This window comes from Miniopterus natalensis, chromosome 15, assembly GCF_054644295.1.
Source record: "Miniopterus natalensis isolate mMinNat1 chromosome 15, mMinNat1.hap1, whole genome shotgun sequence".
NCBI lineage: Eukaryota > Metazoa > Chordata > Mammalia > Chiroptera > Miniopteridae > Miniopterus > Miniopterus natalensis.
The window spans coordinates 33,249,096-33,265,383 of NC_142095.1; the positions used below are offsets into that span (position 1 = coordinate 33,249,096).

General features: G+C 41.0%; 1 long non-coding RNA gene across 1 annotated transcript in view; it reads left to right on the forward strand.

Moving 5' to 3' along the window:
• The window catches only part of LOC107534789 (uncharacterized), a 70,381-nt gene that overhangs the window by 14,247 nt on the left and 39,846 nt on the right, over positions 1-16,288 (forward strand). Inside the window, exon 3 of the long non-coding RNA XR_015715716.1 lies at positions 5,624-5,678. This is a non-coding gene — a long non-coding RNA (uncharacterized LOC107534789). The remainder of the gene's footprint in view (positions 1-5,623; positions 5,679-16,288) is intronic.

The following is a 16,288-nucleotide window of genomic DNA, read 5'->3' on the forward strand; positions in this document are numbered from 1 at the left end:
AATCGACTTTTATTCTTTCCAGGCTAATACACTTGATAGCCACTGTAATGCCAAACTCTGTAAGCAGGGTACAATGTTTTCAAGAAGGGGAACCCTTTATCTAGTCTTTATTTATTGAGAATATTGTCTGTAAAGTACCTAACATAGTGACTAGTACATAGAAGGGGCTTAATGAGAGATAGTTACTGATATATTAGCTTTTGTTGTTGTTTTTTTAAAAAAATATGTCTTTATTGATTTCAGAGAGAGGAAGGGAAAGAGAGAGAGAGAAACATCAATGATCAGAGAGTCATTGATTGGCTGCCTCCTGCACACTCCTGACTGGAGATTGAGCCCGCAACCAGGGCATGTGCCCTGACCAGGAATTGAACTGATCTCCTGGATTCTAGGTTGACGCTCAACTGCTGAGCTACGCCCAGCCGGGCAGTATTTCTGTTTTATAGCATTCCTTGATGTCCTTTTCCTTTTTTCCCTACTCTCCATACCCCTGGCTGGATAATTTCATCTCTCCTCTAAGATCTGGTACATTTTCTGTATCTCTATTACAGCATATAATCACACTGAATTATATCTGTATTATATATTTTTACATGTCTCTCTACTCTCTCACACCTTGGGTGCTTTAGTTTCAAGGGATTATAGATTCCGTTTTATTTTCAATCTCTAGCACAAGGTAGGTGCTGAATAAATGCTCACTGAATGTAATTGAAATTCATTTGCACAGTTGCAAGATACATTAAATCATATTCTAATTTGATGCGTAATCACCCTGTGAAACAAGTATTATTGTTAATATCATTATACCCATATTAAAAATGGGGAAACGGAAGCTCAGAAGCATCTGAGAATTTCTTTTCAATTGGTGATACTCAGGGGTTATTTACCAGGTTTTCCATCAAACAGTTGACTGTTGTTCCTCTTTGTTTTTCTTTATAATTTCTGCAAAGTTTTCACCTTAATGGCAGAGCCTTATGTGGGTCTCTATCCCTAGCATGAGGTTTGTCAGGCGTAGATGCTTGTAATTGTTGATTTGAATTTAATCTCCACTTCTATATGTAGAAGCTACGTCTGTTACTACTCTAGGGAAGTATTTGAAAGATTTGCTTAAAAGTTGCTTATGATTAAGTCTACTTTCAATCTGTCTGAATATCACCCAAATATACTCTCATTTTTTTATTACTGGTGGGATGCCTTGGAGAGACAGAGACAGAGACAGGTGCAGAGACAGAGACAGGGACAGAGAGACTTGTATCTTTGAGAAAAGAAGGACATGGGAAGTAGCAGGGTAACAGGACCCTGCCTGAGAGAGAATTCTTTCTTTGTACTGACACCAGAGAAATGCAGGGCTGTCATGTGAGGAGCGGTTATACTCTGTGTATCAGGTAAGGCAGAAAAGAACGGACTAAGGTTCAAGGAAAGGAGGAATTAGAAGGGGCCAAGTGATTGAAATCAACAAAGTGAACAGGCCAAGAAATATGAGAAATGGAGAGGAAGGAAAGGCTGAGAGGGTGCTCTGTTGATAGCATTTAAAAGAGAGTAAGGAATGCAAAGTGACCTGCTGTGAAGGAGCCACAAGATACCATCTGTATTCTTTTTCCTGTGAGACACTTTCTTCTGAAAAGGATTGTCATCATTAAACCCCAAATGCCACTGCAGGATTTTTTTGGTGGTATTGCTTTTAAAATGTAGACTAGAATTTTATTTTCAGAATTTGATTAATTTGTGATAACATTCTGGTATTTTGTAAAACTGAAAAATGCCAAGTCATCCTGTCAAGAGAGAGAATAAGTCAAGAAGCTCGAGTGTTTTTCCCTATCACCACGGTTGCTGATTTCAATAGAGAATCACCCACATCCAAGAAACATTTCCTGGTATTAGGAGTGGGTTTCATATCATGTTTTGAGCTAATACAGTTTTCTGGTCAAGAGTGATATGCGTCTGATAAAAATGACAGCTGTCGTAACAATTTGTCGTATTCTCCTTGCAGCAAGTTCCTTTCACTCATGAGTCTGTTATTATTGAAGAAGAATTTAGTTGTAGGTAAATGACCCTTACCTTCTGTCTTTAATTGAAACGCAGACTGCCACAGTTAATATGTTTTGTGACTCAATAAATCTTGGAAGAAAAACCTAATGTGCTGTAAAAGCAAAGAAAAAAAATTAATTGGTTTCAGCACACATTTTCCTATGCAAACAATTCCTTGCTTTCATATAGAAAGAGCTCTCTTGACTTTTTTTGTTTATTTGGAAGGGAGTGTGAGATTTATAATCACTCTATGGACATGGAGTGTGGACTTGATGTATGTTATTAGGAAAAGAAGTGCAAGAGGAACTCACTGAAAGGGCTAGTTTTGTTTGTTTTATAAGTAATTCACATTCCTTGCAGGAAAATCTGAAAATCTAAAAAAGCAAGAATAGGAAAAAATATTTCAATTTACCCACTATCTTACCACCCAGATTTAGCCACTATCAATCTTTTGGTGAAATTCATCTGGAGTCTAGACTTTGTTTTTCAATGTATATACATATATGAATAACAATATGTTAGAAAGAGAGAGAGAGACAGAGAGAGAGACAACACAGAGAGACAGAGATTTGTGTGTATTATTAGTTAGATACATAAAAAATTTAAAACCACAGAAATACCAATTTTTATTAATTGTAACCTTGGCAACTGGCATTTGTAGAAGGTGTTGAGACTGCAGTGTTAAGTAATAAAATAGTCCCCCTTTATCTGCAGTTTTGCTTTCCCAGGTTTCAGTTACTTATAGTCAACCACTGTACAAAAATATTAAGTGGAAAATTACAGGCATAAACAATGCATAAGTTTTAAATTGCACGTTGTTCTCAGTAGTGTGATGACATCTCACAGCATCACGACTAGGACATGCCATATTCCTTTGTCCAACCTATCCATGCTGTAGACGCTCCCTCCTAGCTCCTTAGTCATTTAGTAACCATCTTGGTCATGAGATGGACTGTAGCAGTAACACAGAGCTTGTGTTCAAATAACCCTATTTTACTTAATAGTGGCCCCAAAGCGCAAGAGTAGTGATGCTGACAATTTGGGTATTCCAAAGAGAAGCCATAAAGTGCTTGTTATGTGTAGTATGGTCAGAAGGTCAATAGTAACCTAATACTACGTTGCTCACCTCACTTCATCTCATCATGTGGGCATTGTATCATCTCACATCATCTAAAGGAAGGGTTAGTACAGCCTGGCCGGGCGTGGCTCAGCGGCTGAGCATCGACCTTGGATCTAGGCAATCAGGGTTCGATTCCTGGTCAGGGCACATGCCCAGGCTGTGGGCTGCAGCCGATCAATGACTATCATCATTGATGTTTCTATCTCTCTCTCCCTCTCCTTTCCTATCCCTGAAGTCAATAAAGATATATTTTAAAATAATAATAATAATAAATAAATAAAGGAAGGGTTAGTACAGTACAATAAGATATTTTGAGCACTGGCTGGTGTTGCTCAGTGGTTAGAGCATTGGCCCACACTCAGAGGGTTCGAGGGCTCCATTCTTGGTCAAAGGCATGGCAGTAGGGGCACATGCGGGGTGGGGGTGTGTGCACAAGGCAGCCAGTCGATGTGTCTCTTTTACATCGATGTTTCTCTCTCTCTCTCATTCTCTCTCTCTCTCTCCCTCTTCTTTCCCCCTTCCTCCCTTCCACTCCCTCTAAAAATCAATGGAAAAAATATCCTCATGCGAGGATTAACAACAGCAAAAAGATATTTTGAGAGAGACCACATTCACATAGTTTTCATTACAGTATATTGTATTGATGTTTCTATTGTATTAGTAGTTATTATTGTTAATCTCTCACTGTACCTAGTTTATAAATTAAACTTTATCAAAGGTATGTATGTATAGGAAAAAGCATAATATATATATAGGGTTGGGCACTATCCACGGTTTCAGGCACCCACTGGGTGTGTGTCTAGGAACGTATCCCCATGGATAAGGGAGTACTACTGTACCTGATTCCTACTGCCATTTTAGTCTTTTCTAGATCCCAGATATCAGGGCACCAGCTCATACCTGTAACCAGATCTGAATTTCCCAGAGCGAATCTAGGAAACACCAGGTTCCCGAGATGCTCTGAGAAAAAAAGATTCCTTGGTCATTAAGTTAGGGAAATGCTGCATATTCTCTCCAGTCTTTGAGAATCACAGATGGTCATTTGGGATTAAAGAAATATTAAATTAATTAATACATATTAAATATGTGATTAAAGCATGTAAAGGCTCTGAGAAGTCCTATTGTAAAGTACCCTATTTCACTTTCACCCCAAATTTAACTGAACTCTTTGTTATTTTATTAAAAAAATACATATTGCCCTGGCTGTGTGGCTCAGTTGGTTGAGCGTTGTCCCTTGCACCAAAAGAATGCAGGCTTGATTCCCAATCAGGGCACATGCTCAGGTTGCGGGTTCAGTCCCTGGTCTGGGTATATGCAGAGGCAACTGATCAATGTTTTTCTCTCTCGTCAATGTTCCTCTCTCTCTCTCTCTCTCTCCCCCCCTCTCCCTTCCTCTTTCTCTAAAAATCAATAAAATATATTTTAAAAAATTAAAATAAAAAAATAATACATAGTGACAGTTCTATGAAAATTTTACACATATATATAGATTCATGTAACCACCACCACAATCAGGATGTAGAACAGTTTCATCACACCCCAAAACTCCCTCATACTAACTCTTTATAGTCACATCCCCTACTCCCCAACCCTTGGGAACTATCAACCTATTTTCCACCTAAACGGTTTTATTTTTTACAAGAATGTTATATAAATTGAATTATGTACTGTGTAACTTTTGAGACTATCTTCTTTCACTCAGGTAATACCTTTGAGACTCATCCATGTTGTTGCATGTATCAGCAATTAGGTCTTTGTTATTGCTGAGTAGTATTGCATGGTATGGGCATACCACAATTTATCTGTTGAAGGATATTTGGGTTGTTTCCAGTCTTTGGTGATTATGAATAGAGTTGCTGCATACAGATTTTTGTGTGAACATAAATTTTCACTTCTCCAAAATGAAGCAAACTCTTTTTTTCTTTTTTTTTGTTAATCTTCACCTGAGGATATTTTTTTCCGTTGATTTTTTTTCTTTTTTTAGAGAGAGTGGGAGAAAGGGAAGGAAGGAATGTGAGAGATACACATCTGTTGGTTGCCTCCTGCACACACTCTGACTGGGGCTGGGGATTGAACCTGCAACCCAGGTACATGCCCTTCACCCTTCCGTGTGAAGGCTGATGATCTATCCACTGAGTCACACCAGCCAAGGCTGAAGCAAAATCTTTTTATTTGTTTAACACCTAGTAAGATCCCACATGACCAATATTTCCAGAACATACTATTAGCATCCTCTAGACCTAGTATTCCACAGAATGCACTTTGGGAACTAAAGCTTCAGGAAGGCCTTGAATGCTGGGACTCAACTCAGTGCTGTTTTTGAAAATCAAATCCATCTCAAATTCGTCCCACACACCCAAAGTTTACTTAGGCTCAGCCAGGACTCCCACCACACTCCCATTTGTTGAGAACCTACCTTCAGACATTTGTGTTATGATCTCATTTAATTTAACCCTCACAACAATCCTGATTTTGCAGATGAGGAAATCGAGGCCCAGAGAGGTTAAATGACGTGCTGAAGTTCCCACAGCTGGTAAGTAGCTGAGATTTGAACCTTTATGTCTTATCTCCAAGTTCAGTGCTTTTTCTGCTACATCCTCTACCTGCCTTTCCCTCTTTGAATGTTTTTAAAATTTCTTTCTGGGTCTGTAGTCAGTTGCCTTAGACCAGGATTGGCAAATAAGAAACACAAGTGCTGTCACTTCCTGTTTCCACGCTCATGGCAGATGTCACTGATTTAATTCCATTTTCTCTTCCTTGCTCAGCCTCATGCAGCTTTCTCCAGACAACTGTCAGTTGACTAGAGTTAGCATTTGAGCTAATAGCCATTTGTTACTTTGTTCTTAGACTTTGTATTAGTTATCTATTGCTGTGTAACAAACTATCCCAAGACACAGTGGCTTAAAATGGTAAAAATTATTTATGATCACTCATAATTTATATGGGTCCAGAATTCATATAAGGCTCAGCAGAATGGCTGTCCCTGCTCCCCCATGTCTCAGGGCATATTCAGTTGAAAGACTTGGACTGAGGCTGGACTGAGTCATCTGAAGGCTTGTGTCTAGTGGTTGATTCTGGTTGTTGGCTGAGGGCCTAACTGGGTCTATAGTCTGAATATCCTCATGTGTCCTCACTATGTGACCTGGGCTTCCTCACAATGTGATGCCTTGGTTCCAAAGGCTAGAATCTTGAGAGAGTGCATACCATCACAGAGCATCCCTTCTACCACATTCTGTTTCTTAGAAATGAGTCACTAAGTGTTGGCCATTTTCAAGGAGCAGTAAATTACTCTACCTTTTTAAAGGGAGGAGCATTAAATAATTTGTAGACATATTTTAATACTACCGGATTTAAGCATATATTGGACATAGCTGGTGTTTGTGCAATATTCTTTGCGTGGTCCTCATATAGCACTATGAATAACTATGTGTTGGAATTAAGGTTTTTGTCGGTACCTTTGGGAGCTAATATTATTCAGAGCCTTATACACAGCAAACCCACACTAAACAGGTGCTGAGTTGGAGAGGATTACCTTGGGATCTTAACCTCTCTGCCCTTCCTTGGGCCTTAAAGACAACTTCCCCTAGTCAATGAGAGGTTTGGCTAGACCCAGAGATAAGACCTCTGACAGAAAAAGCTGAGGAAAGTACATTTAGGGCTTGTTCCTTGTGTGTAATCCCACAAAACAATGCTGTGCCTTTAGCACTTCTGTCTGTATTTTCATTATTCAGTGCAATTTTTGTGCACAGTGAATTAATAAGAACTCTTTCAGAAAGTAAGAGATAACCAAAAGAGATTTATTGGTTCACTTAACTAAGAAGTTCAAGGGGATGAATTTGTCATGACAGGATCCAGGGCCTCGAAGAATGTTCTTGGAATACAGTTTCTTTCTCTTCTGGTCTGCTTCTGTATTTTAGCCCTACTTCCTGCTCTGTTGGCTTTAGTTTCAGGTGAGCTGTCCCCAGGAGGCAGTCCAGATGGGCAGCACCATTCCCAAACTTACATTCTACTGGCTTCATAAGCCCAGTAGACCAAATTGTGTCTTTTTCTATAGTTCCAGAAAGCGCCAAGGTTGACGCTTGTCACAGTCTGTTTGAGGTACTATAACAAAATACCACAGAAAGGGCAGCTTATAAACAACAGAAATTTATTTCTTACAGCTCTGGTAGCTGGAAGTCCAAGATCAGAGTGCTCGCAGATTTGGTGTGGTAGCTGGTGAGGGCCTGCTTTTTGGTTTATGAATGGCCCCTTCTTGCTGTGTCTTCACATGGTGGAAGGGGCAAGTGATCTCTGTGTGGTCTTTTTAAAAAGGATACTCATCTCATTCATGAAGTCTCCACCCTCATGATCTAAGTACCTCCCAAAAGTCCCACCTGCTAATACCATCTATGGAGGTTAGGATTTTAACATATGAATTTGGGGGGACACACAAACATTTAGACCATAGCAACGCTGATTGACCTATGCTGGGTCACGAATTCACCTCTAATCCAATCACTGTGACATGGAATCCTGGCCTGGCTTATAGACAGTTAGTCCCTCTTGAGCCCATGAACTAATATTGGGGTAATTTGTTCCTCAAAAGAATGAGATGGATTTTGTTATCAGAAGAGGGCATGCCAGGTGGAGGTAACAAATGACTTGCCTTTTACCCTGAGGACATGCTCTCCCATTCTCGTCCTCGCTTTCCATTCAGCTATGTTTTGACTCCTCTGCTTGTAAGCTCTGAGTTTCCCAGAACAACTGAAAGGCAAATACACCTTTTCATAGTCTTAAGGTCTAGCTCCTGACTGCTGATGCCTTAGTTTACTACCATGACTCCCTGCATTCCTGATTCCTAGTCTGCTCAGGATTTGAGGGGCACAGAACATTTTGATTTTGGTCTTAACTTTCTGGACTCCTAACCTGTTTTTCATAGGCAGGATATGATTATTCCTTGACCTGTGGCCTTGAGTTTGGGCCTCTTGACTCCTTGTCTCTGGTGTTTATAAACCTACTGACCCCTCACTTCCCTTGCATCCTGTCTTGGTTTATTTTAGCACTCTGCCTTGTTACTGTACATGTCTTGGTTTAATAGTATCTTTTGGGCCAAGTAATTTCCTAACACACATCCACTGATCCATGTAATGGGCTATGCTTTCTCCATTGACAGGCCACCTTCTCTCCCTTCTTTTTTTGGAGGACAACCTGAGATACAGTGTATGGGAGTCAGAACCAGAAGTCCTGAATTCAAAACCTCGCATATGTGACTTTAGGCAAGGATTCTAATCTCTTTGAGCCCCAGTGTTCTCATCTTTAAAATGTGTAGAATAATGTCTGCTTCACAGGATTGCATTGAAGACTATATAGGAGAATGTAGGTATTGCAAGATAATAATAGGTAATTCTAAAATGCTAATATGTGTGTATTTATTTAAAATTAATTTATTTTTTCTTTCTTCTAAGCATCTTCCCTTTATGTAGTTTTCCCCATTCAAGTAGGTAGTCCATTCTGTGCTCATTAACTTAGGGAAGGAAATGTCAGAGCAGAAAAAACAAATAGGAATCTTTCTGGCTTTGGTTTTCAAAAGCCTAAAGCCCTTAGGGGGATATTGAGAGCCCTGAACATGGCCAAAATGAGTGAGAGCAAGGGGTTTGAAGAGAGACATGCCCCTTCCGACTGGCAAAGATTCCACTGTTTTGGGTAGAGGAGAGGGATAGGATGAGGAGGAGAGACAGAGAGGTGTGATGAAAGCAGATATGCATTACATCCCCGAGCGAGAGGGGCCTTGTGTCCTGCTTTCTGGATACAGCACTGGGAGCAGAAAGGACATGGCCTGCAGATTCCATGTTTCCAAGTGTGACCCAGAAATGGTGCCAGCTGGAAGGGATCATACAGTCTAGGGGTGAGGGACATGTCAGTGATGATCAGTGAGGATTTAAGCATATGGGCCAGACAAGGTAGTGATGATTTCAATGGATAACTACATGGATAGATGACAGCAAGCACAGGAATCTACCCTCCACACCTCTCCCCCACCATGATTCTCTGTAAACTCCCAGACTTAGTGGCATTCCCTGAAAGTGGGAGGAAGACTTTGAATTAGCTGAGGTTATATTTTTTGCCACTCTAGTGGAATAGGGTGCTGAAGATGAAGTTGAGTTATAAAAATATTATTTTGTATGTAAGTGTGTGGTAGACTCACAGCCATAACCACTACCATAAAAAGCACTCAGCCTGTGTCTGTATGTAAGTACCAAAATATGTTTATGGAGTCTGAATCCAGAAATTATTGAGCCTTTGACTATATCTAATGTCCTGCTTGGTGTCTGAAGCCTGGGACAGCCACTTGCTACAGCAGGGGTTCTCAAAAGATGGTCCCTGGACCAGGGGCATCAGCACCATTGGGCATTTGTGAGAAATGCACATTCTCAGGGCCTCCCCCAGAATTACTGAATTAGGAACTCTTCCAGGCCATTCTAATGCATGCTAGAGTTTGAGAGGCACATCTCTACATCATTTCTGTTACCTCATCTTACTTACATCCTCAGTTTCTCAGGCTTATTCCAACACAGTCATCAGCTTTGGGCCAGCCAGATATTTTAAGTTTCTCATATGAGGGCAGGAGAGCTTCTCATTTCCCCCAGAGTTTTCCTCACAACCATCCCAGTTTTATTTCACTTCATTGAGGATCCAGTTCCTGGGAAGGAAAATACAGGGGAGATGGGGAGGAGATCCTTTAAGTAAATGGAGAGAGGGAGTCATAGGCAAACACAGTCTAAACCTTTACTAAATCTGAAGGAGCTGGTGAACTTCAGAGGGAATGATTCTGTGGCCAGGCAAGGTCCTAGGGAAATTTATGGCAGAAACATTTCCTTGTTTCTGGGTCAGGAAATGATAGCACACAGATGGAATTTACAATGGGAGTATAATGGAGTGGCCCCACCCAGGGGCTCAGCAAAGGCTCCTTTCACTGGCTCTGTTCAAATATAATGAGTGCTCCCCAGGCTCTTCTGGCTGGCTGCTTTTTCTTTTTCCTCGACTGCTTTCACTTTTTCACAGAGGACTGCCCCGATTGCTGGCCACTTGGGACTGGGGTGAGCCTTGATTTGGCAGGAGAAAGGAAGAAGTACACGGTGGCCTACTAAATTGAATCACTCTGCTTCCCTGGCCCTTTCCTTGAATAATAGGCCTTTGTGCTTCGAAATGTAGGGAAGTCCCAGTTTCCCAGGCTTTTAAAAAACCAAAACCTTCCTCCAACCTCCTCTCTGCCTTTAAGATGCTTAGCAGGGAGTAGTTAAGGGACAGAACAATTATTAAATCAAATGTTTATTGAATAATTTTTGAAATTGCTTGGACTGTTGACTTCTCAGCAAATATATTTGATGCATTCCTTCAGATGGACAGAAGTATTGGATCAGCTTAAAAATCCTGCGTAAAAAAATCACATGGGACAAATCACTACATTAAAAAACCCCAACAAAACAGAGCCTTTTTCCTCCCTCTAAATTGCATTACCAGAGAGGAATTCAGACAGTGTTTGGAGTCTGTTGTAATGGGTTTTTGATAATAGACATTCATTTCTGTTTTCCTTTCCCTAATTTCATCCTGCTTTTTCTGTTCTTTTAAAGGTGTATATTAATAGCATTACATTTCTTTTTTAATCCCAAAAGCAAATTATATTGAAAAAAGGGACATTTATTCTCAAGGTTATCTGCAGTACATGAAGCAAACGGGGAAAAAAGGTAGTGGAGCTGACAGAGAAATAGGGATCAGAGGCTATTTCAGTTATTTACCTCTGCATAAAGAACCACTTTAAAGAAAGTGCTTGGACTATTAAATCAAATGTTTATTGAATAATTTTAGAAATTGCTTAGGTTTTTAAAAAACCAAAACAACAACAGTTTATTATTTCTCATGATTCTGTGGTTTGACAAAGCAATTCTTCTGCTGGTCTCACCTACAGTACCTCTCGTGTGGCTGCTCAGGCAGGACACTTGGATGGCTGGGCCTCTCTCTCTGTGTGATTTCTCATTATTCACTTGTCTCGTCTAACCTTCCTGTGCAGCAACTGGGTCCCAAAAGGGAGCATTTCAGGATGATGAGCTCCAGGGTGCAAGTGCTTATCTAGCCTCCATTTGCATCACACTTGCTAATTTCCATTGGCCAAAGCAAGCCATATGGCCAAGCCCAGAGTCAGCGTAGGACCATATACAAGGATTTGAATATCAGGATGTGAGGCTCCTTGGGGGCCACCTATAGAGGCTCAGGGATCCTGGTTTCTAAACCTGTTGAAAGAGTGGAGCAAAGTTGTATGTGATTATGGATTGTGGAGTTGGGCTGGAGTGGAGAGAGGCCAGGTCAAGAATGTTCACCACATTCCTGTGATCTATTTGGGTCCTCTCTCTCTGTTTCTTGATGAGCCTGGCTAAAGGTTCATCAATCTTGTTTATGTTTTCAAAGAACTAGCTCTTAGTTTCACCGATCTTTTGTATTGTTTTTTCAGTCTCAATGTCATTTATTTCTGCTCTGATCTTTATTATTTCCTTCCTTCTACTTACTCTGGGATTTTCTTGTTCTCTTTCTAAGTCTTTAAGTTGTAGGCTTAGAGAGTCTATTAGAAGTTTTTCACATTCCTATGATCTAGTTGACAAGCTTTGTCGTTTGGTAGAGAGCAAAAGGGTCACTTGAGAAAATGATAGTTCTCCATCATTTCCATTAGCCTCTGCTTCCTTTGATATGAATAATCAGCATCATCTCAGTCTTATTTAAGGTCCTTTGCAAGCACAGCTTCAGAACAAGCCCCAAAGCTGAATCCCCAACTAGACTGCTGCCTTTAAGCTTCATCTAGGTGTAAATTGTGGAGTTACCGCTGACCCTGTAAATAAAAGGAAATGCCATCTAGTGAATGTATCAGGTGAACCAGTGCCATTCACCTGTATTTGAAAGGAGTTGAGATGAGACCACAGGAATTGGTATTCTGCGAACACAATCGTTTATTGATTCATGCAACAAATATTTGCTGAGCACCTATTATGTGCCAAGCAAATGATGTTACAGTCATTAAAAACATTCTAGAGAGGACTCTGAAATCTATTTGTTGAGTCTCTAACAATTGGCTCCCAGTGATAATTGCTTCTTTGTTAAATGTTTAGAAAAAATAGTTTAGACAGTCTTCCTTCTTTTGGGTCATTTCAGTGCTTTTTTGGTTATTTTGTTTTTCAAGGTAAAAATAACTTTATCCACCCTTTTTCTTGAGTTTATAAATGATATATGCTTGTTTTAAAATACCCAAGGAGTATCCTCTCCCTCTTGGGAGCGCACTCACACTTTTCTCCCCTCTCAGGTGCGTACCTAAACTCTAAGGGTCCCCACAAGAGTTGCAACCAGGGAAGCAATGGGCAGCGGCATCTCGTCCCCGGCTAACCCCCTGAACCTGTCTTCATGGCCCCCTTTCTCTGACTTTCTGGTGAGCCAAAGCGGTCCTGTCTAGGCCCATTTTTCCCCCCTATAACATTTCTAAAGAGCCGAAGCAGCCTGGTCTAGTCTGTCTACTGCTGCTTCTTCTATCCTAAGCCCTTCACTGTTTCCAGCTTTAATAAACGTACTCTCAAAGTCACACAAAAATTAAAATACCCAAACACACAGACAAGTGTAAAGAATAGTGTAACAGTATCTTTAAATTCCACCACCCAGAGGACACCACTGTTAACATTAGTGAACAGCCTTTAGTCATCCCTCAAAGAGTACATGCGAGATACAATGAAAAGGATAGCACTATAAACTGATTTTTAAAAATCTCAAATTGTGAACATGCATGTTCAATCCCACATTGATGGGTATTTAGGTTGTTTCCAATTTTTGTAATGAGGATTAAGTAATTTTTTGATTCTCTGATTTCAAATCTTTCCTGTTTTCTCTGTTAGGGACATTTTGCTGAAGATATCATCTGTGTAGACCCTTTTTTTTGTCTTGCTGTTTTGATCACTGACATACATTTTGTTTAGGGCCTGTAATAGAAATTTCTAAATGGCTGTCAAGTAATATACAATAGACTTTTAAAGTCTTCTTTCAATCTCTTCCTTAAATGTAGCGTACACTTAGTTGACTAAAAAGTTGTGTGGTACTAGCTGTGTGGTAGGTTCCGAGGCTGGCCATGTCCTCCACATTGTTGAGTTGAATTGTGTGTAACCATGGTTACCAGGCTTGCTACCATTACCTCCTTAAAGTGATTTCATATAATCAGCATTTCCAGCCCCCTTGTTCCCTAGCTGGTCTGTGTGTTCAGAGGTTAAATTCCCTCCAGAAGTTTGGTGCTCTGGCTGAGGGAGGGGGGTGAGGTGGGTAATGACAAAAGCTAGCTGGAACTCTGTGGGCTTTTGCCCCACTTTTTGGCCCTCCTTACCCCTGAGACTTAATTCTAACAGTGCCCTACCACTGTATCACTTGTCTAATCCTTTGTGATGTGACCGCCTCCCTGACCCAGGTTTTGAGCTTCTCAAAGAGTGAGACTTTTTTTATTGGCCTGTTACCCAGATATCCTGTGTAGTACCTGGAAAATATTTGCTGAATGAATGAATGAATGAATGAGTGAGTGAGTGGCTGAAGAGTGAAAAAATAGTCCTGTTATGACAGCAGGCAATATTTGGGTGCCCAGTGCAGGAATGAGGAGGCAGGCAAGAAGCCAGGGCAGAGAGGAACACAGCCTGATGAAGTACATGGGCTTTGAAGTTAGAAAACCAGGTCTTAAATCTGGAGCTTCCAGAATCTTATGATTCTAGGAAGGTCTGAGTATGGAGGAGGAGAAGCCTGAAAGGCAGGCCTCGAGCACTGTCTCTCAGTGACAGTAGCACTAGCCACTCACTGAAGCTTGGAGGAAAGAGCCAAGGGCAGCAGAACATGGTTGTGAGATTTAAGATGATAGAGTGTTCAGCACAAAGTAAGTGAAAACTGTTAGTTTTCCTTCCTTCCCCCACAACATTTTCATTCTGTTGTATTTGGAATAGTTAACATTAGTGTAACTTCTCTGGGTTGGAGAATTATAGCTGGGGCCTGGCCTAAAGAGCCACTGCCCTGATCTCTGTGGATTGTTGAGGAGAAGAAAGTCTGTGGAAACAGAGAAGGGAGGGCACTGGGCCACAGAAGAGGGCTTTCTTTGGACAAACAGTATTTATGAGCAGCCACCATGTGCCAGCCCCTCTGCTGGGGGCTGGGTTTATGAAGGTGATTAGGACACAGGCACCACTCTTAAGGAGCTCAGATGCTAATGCCAATGCTGGGGGTGAACTAACAGGTCTGTAATTAGTGTGCTGCGTCCTAGGATGAGGCAGACACACAAAGCTTGGGAGCATGTGCCCAGGGCTTAGAAATAATTTGAGGCATTTCTCCGCTCCCAGACTGAGTGAAGCTCCTGTGGCTCCTAGGTTTTTCCATAGCTCACACTCATCCCGTGGGCATTCACTTGTGTCTTCCTTTCCTGCCAGATAGAGGACTCCAAGAGGATGCGGACCCGAGTGCCCAGCTCCCATGCACCCTCAGGGCTGGGCACACACAGGCAAATATGTGTTGACTGAATGGTCTTCCGTCTCCCTACTGTAAAACGAGGGTAACAACATTGATACATGAGTAGCTGTGTGGATTTCATGGGCTCATGTGTATTGAATGTAAATCACCTTACAAATGTCATTATTGTATTTTTCTAATTGGTGCAATGTCTTGTGGATTAATGTAGTGAGCTGTGTGGTCTTTCTGTACCTGTCTCATGTGGTTATTTGGAGGATTAAATAAGTTAATATTCGTAATGTTAGAACAGAGCCTATCATGTAATAAATACTCAGTGTTAGCTAAATCAACAGGTATAAAGTATCAGTTGTGCAAAATGAATGAGTTATAGAGATCTGCTCTATAGCATAGTGCAGTATAGTTAACAGTACTATATACATTTAAAAATTTATTAAGAGAATAGATCTTATGTTACATGTTCTTACCACAATTAAAAAAAAATGCCCCTAGACAAAAAAAAAGTGAAGGAAAAAATATATATAGGAAAAAAATAGAGGCAATGTTACACAATTTATCAGTGTCCAGAACAAATGGTTTATAACCCATTATTTATTTATTTCAAAATAAAGTGGTAAAATAATGTGGGGGGAAAGGTGTTTGCTATTATAATATTATTATTTCTAGTTTTTTGGTGTCATTTTACCGATCAGAATTCTGAGATTCAGAGAGTAAAGCATCTTGCCAGAGACGACATAGTTATATATGAGCAGAGCAGTAGGAACTAGGTCTGAGTCCCTGCCCAATGCTCTGGGACATTCTTGGAGTGGCTCGCTAGGTGGCACTCTTCTCCCGGTGTGGGATCTGACCAAAGCCCCAGCAGCTAGCTAGCCTTTTCTCACATGGAGAACCTAGCATTCTAGAGATAGCAGGGATTTGGGGCGTGCCTAAATTGTTGTTTTAGAGGGAGAGAAATAAAGCTCCGAGAAAGTATGTCTCTGGGCCCATATTTACCCATGGTCACGAGGTGGTGCTGGGGTAGAGTCCCAGTTTGCCCACTTCTGAATTTCATTTGCTTCTTACCTCCATGTGGCACCCTTTGCCCACTCGCCACAGCCACTTTTGGATCCTTCTTTGCAGAGCTAGGTGCTTCCCTGCTGGGTGGTTGTAATGTCTGCTATATGGAGGTGGAGAAGGTGTTTGGGAGCAGGGCAGGGGTTTGAGGCAGGCTGGGGAGGCCCCCTTCCTTCCATGTCTTACCCTTCTCCAGAGTTTTTCAGGGGCAGTGTGTATACTGCTAAGGGTGGGGATCCTGGAGCCAAAGCGCCTTTGTCCAAACCCTCATTCTTCCCTTACCAGTGGTGTGCTTTGGGCAATTAGTGAACCTCTCTGTCTCATTTTCTCACCTATAGAATGGGAATAATAAAAACCTCAAACCTTGCAAAGGATTGAGTTAATATACGTAAAGTACTTGGAACAGTTGTAAGCATGTAGGAAGAGCTGTAAAAATGTTAGCTCTCAGTATTTTAACTCACCAGCATCCTACCTCCAGGGTATAGGAGTTTATGTGAGAGTTTCAGTATGATTCATCATATTCCTCTCTTACTCACCCCATAACTTCCTCTCATGATAATCACTGTTGTTTATTTGCAGTTTGCTGTGCAA